Raw genomic sequence first — 4,812 nt, 5'->3', positions numbered from 1 at the left:
AATAAGGTTAAGGTTTTTAATCAAAATCGTTAGCATGATGTATCATTGGCGGCATTAAAATTTTCCAAAAGACCATCATTATTTGTAATAAAGATTGGACAGCATAAAGGAATGGACCACTGCTCTTGATTATCTTGAAGAGTAGTTTCCCTGCAAAATGGCGCATTAGTGTTTGTTCTTTCAGTTCATGAAGAGCATAGCACAATTGGACAAACCTATTAGGTGTTTATTATACTTGTTTGATTCTTTCATGCTATGATTGGGATGAAGCATTTTTTTTTCTCGTGGGTGTGTTGTTAACTTTATTTTACCATTAAAGAAAAACAATTTAACAGTAGGCTGAAAAGTTTATACCTTAGTTTAGTAAAATAAATATAGAATTATATGTAATAATAAATAATAATAAATTTGTTCGTTCAAATTAATGATTAAGTAGGAAATTAAAATAAACATGCTATTTTTCAGAAGAAGAAAAAACAGTAGAGTATTTGTCTCAGTAGTTTTAATTATTAGTTTGAATTAATATAATTAAATTGTATTTTGTCAAATCTACTATCAACTCAATATCAAAAATTATTTTTAACATTACGAGAGTCCCATATAATACTAACCAAAATAAAATATCAAATCTAATTTTAAATTAACTTAATATAGAATGATTAAATTGAAAATAAAATAAAAAAAAAAACTTTGTGATGATTTGTATCTTTCTTCTACAATTTAAAACATCTTTTTAATTTTGATTGGCTGGGTGTCATTTTTTAGTGGGTTGATGTTAAAGAAAGGTGCAGTCACAACTTCTACTCATGATAACATGAGAATATATAAAGATAAAGATATTTTAATAAAATATTCTCATTATATTAGATTATATTTAGTTTTTATATTTTTATTATAATCTCGTATCATTATGGGTAACTATTTTTATATTTAATATTGTAATCTTGTATTATAATTAATCATAGGTGATCATGGTTTTTATGACTAATTATATTTATTTTCCTTGTAATTCTAAGTTTGATACTATATAATATATGAGTCTTATATAGTTGTTTTGATGTTTTAATTTCTTTTTCCTCATTTCAGGGTTTTGTTGGCTTCTATTTTTCTACACCTAGAAAATACTGTCAGTCCATTGTTATTGGTGTTCTCAAGCTTCATTTTCAGAACATATTGAATCGTTAGTTACACCTTGGTCTTGCGTCCTTTGATGTGAAATGACATCTCTATCAAAGTTTCCACGTGTCGACCCCATACGCCAAAAGTTTCTACGATGTAACAACTATCGGCTCACATTTAATAGTGATACTATGATAAATATTTAACTAACATGTGATATAAAATATAAAATTGAGATAATCTATAATAATAAAATTAAAAAAAACTAAGTTAATTTAGTTTAAATTGATTACAAAAAAGAAAGTTGTTGCGATATCGCAGTCGCACAAATTAATTACCCTAACTTAAATAAACAAGATAGTATAGAGCAAGCAAAGGGTCGATCCCACGAGGAAGTTTTAGTTCATATTTTTATGCTATACGATGTGCAATTGGAGGGGGGATTGTGAAGTTATCTATGATTATAATAAACAGAAAGAAACAATCAATGCTAAATCAAAGAAAACCGAAATTTATCAAGAAAACAAACCTTGATCACAAGTAAATGTCCAGTTACAAAAATCAGAACTGATCATGGAAACGAAACGTCAATTTATACTCTGAATATTTATCTTTTCTTACGTTTATTAGTTAATAGATCCGCTGTATAACTAATCCCAACCATCAAACAACCACAGTGTATGCACTAGTAATTTAATTCAATGGCAGCCTTAAGAACTAGATAAGTTGATTAATAAAGAAAACATAACTGTCCGCAATCCATGTTTGATTTGATCGAATGTTCTGCCTAAGATTAATAACGTAGATCCGTCACAATTATTAAACTTAGTTGCTTTACAAGTTTATATATCACAACTCTGGTTTCGATAGCAAACTTAACAATAGATTGTTTATAATAATAGCTTAACGTTCGCTCTAGCAATTAAAATAAAAAATCCTAAGAAATAAGCATATAAAAACAAACATATTCATTCATTATATAAACTGAAAAGAAGAGGTAAAATAAATCTCACAATTCTTGAAATCCAAAGGTTTTCGTGTCCTTGCAACTAAGAAAAAAATTTAGCCTTGAATGTCTGTTGAACAACTAATCAAAAAGAAAGAAGAATGCATGAATTCGGGTTTGTGGAGGAAAATGGTGTTTTTTCTCTTTTGGTTGGCTGTTGCCCTTTTCCTTTCTTTATTTCTTTTTATATCATAGGAAACCCTAATCCCTTTTCTACAAAAATAGTCCTTTTCTAAGTAGACAATTTACATTTAAGTGGTTCAATAATAATTTTCTTAAAAAAGGTGATATAGCCTTGCATAAAATCTTCAAGCTTTGACTTTTGACTTAGAGGAGCTAAATTGCCAAAATAAAGACTTGGATGTCGGTTTGGATGTTTTGGGACGTAATTTGGACTTGTTTCTTCACAAAACCTGTCTGCTGGTAGAATTCATATGTCATCTTAGAAAAATCATATATCTCTAATATTAGCTCCTTTTCTGCTGACATTTGGTGCTCTGATAGGTCTTCAAGTCAGGAATCCAATAAAATTACGTTTGCATCAAATGGACTTCTATAGCTCAAGATATTCAAGTCGGAATGGTCAGAGGTCAACACTGGCAGAATGCAAGATTTGTCTTTGAAGGCTGCGATCTCCATGCTCTTTCTCTTTTTATTTTTCTTGCCATATATGTACAGAAAGGTATGGATGTTAGCTTTCTAATTTCAATAGAATCACTTCGTTTCGACCTCTAGATCTTAAGTTCTGCACAAAACATCGATCGGAGGTCAAATCTGTCAATTATTTTCAATTTACTTCTTTTTGAATCTTACATCCAAAAGTGCCTTCAAAACATAAAACAAAGAATACCAAGACATTTTATATATAAAACATAGGCAAACTACTAGGTAAATGTGGGTAAAACTATCAAATAATATGGTTGCATCAAATACCTCCACACTTAACTGTTGCTCGTCCTCGAGAAATGAGAGATGAAATTAAACTTAAATTAAATAAGTAAAATAACTATGACTAATTTCTTAATCTCTCATCAATGTCCAAGAGTACAAGCATTGTAAACAAGAATACAATCAAAAAGGATAAAGAACATAAATTTTCATGAATTTATTTACATGCGAACTTCAAAACTCAATTAATCATTGGGATTTAAATGAAATCTATGCCATGCTAAAGTGATAGGTCCTCTCATTGATATACACTCCAACACTTATGTATTTAAATCTCTCAAATTCAATCAATGAATATGTTCTACCATAAGCTTGCTCTTCAATCTCATCTCCATTACTAAAATATTACAAGCAATGCATGAATTAAAATGTATTACTTTTTTTTGTTGTAATGGGGCTAAGGCTAAGGCTAAGGTGAGGTAAAAGAAAGGAAAAGAAAAGGCTAAAACCAAAGGAAGTAGAGCATTCTAAAAAAATTGATTTTTGAAATAAGATATCCCATCAAAACACATAAATTTTTTATTTTTAAGCACCAATACTTAACTTCATTTGATTTCAAGCTCCATCAACATAAAATTTTAAGAACACAAAGGAACACTTTTCTTCTTTTTTTTCTTTTGTTTTTTTTTTCTTTCACCTTTGGCAACTTTGCCCATCTTTTCATCAAGCATCACTTTTTTTTTCTTCTCACATAATTTCCAACCATAATCCATGAGATATCAAGAACTATATGCTATACTAATCCTTGGCCAAGGGAAAAGGAAAACATATAAAAAGTTAAGGCTTACACATAGGTAAAGCAAAAAAAAAGATAAACAAGCTCAAAATGGCTTACTAAGGATAATATGTTTAGGTTGGCTTTTTGGCTCAAGTGGTTAAAATTCCTACTGCCTTTATCATCTTCATGTATGCATGTAATGTGAATGTAATCTCAACAAGATATGAAGCAAGTTCTAGAGATACATATCATTGAAATAATGCACAATCAAAGAATATAATATTGAAGGCTCAAAAGCTTGCATTGGTATAACACTATAAAGTCAACATGACATATTTCCAAAGTCAATTCCTAGATTAATTAAACTTTAAAACTTGTATGCAGATTCATTCATTCGATTTATATTTTCATTTATCTCAACTAATTCTCATACACAATATTCATATTCTCATAAACCAATGGGAGTTCAAAAGATAAAACTTAGACATTTTTTTTTGAAAAACAACAAAGAAAACCAAAATTCTCTCAATACCCCCACACTTTAAACATGACATTTTCCTCAATGTTGAAATAAAAGAAAAGAAATATAAGAGAATGACAAAAATAAAATAAAATGCGAAAAATAAAAGATAAGGGAAAAAGAAAGCAAATCTGATATTTTTTCTTTTTGTGCTGGGTTACCTCCCAGTAAGCGCTTTTGTTTTATGTCACTAGCTCTACACATCGCATGCTCATGCTTTATAGATTGGTTCAACTAATTCCACAGAAGCGGTGAGTTCTGCTGTCCAACCTTCATAGAAAGGTTTCAAGCGATGCCCATTGACCTTGAGCACTTTGTTTGTTTCTAAACTTGTAATTTCAACTGCACCATAAGGAAAAACATTAGAAACAACAAAGGGTCCAATCCAATAAGAGCTCAACTTTCCATGAAAAAGTTTCAAACGCGAATGATAAAGGACTTTGTCTCCAATATGAAACTCCTTTCTTGTAATCATTCGATCATGAAGACTCTTGGTCTTTT

Source organism: Populus trichocarpa, chromosome 19 (genome assembly GCF_000002775.5).
Source record: "Populus trichocarpa isolate Nisqually-1 chromosome 19, P.trichocarpa_v4.1, whole genome shotgun sequence".
NCBI classification, from domain to species: Eukaryota; Viridiplantae; Streptophyta; class Magnoliopsida; order Malpighiales; family Salicaceae; genus Populus; species Populus trichocarpa.
The sequence above is the reverse complement of the archived record's forward strand: the minus strand, read 5'-3'. Positions refer to the sequence as shown.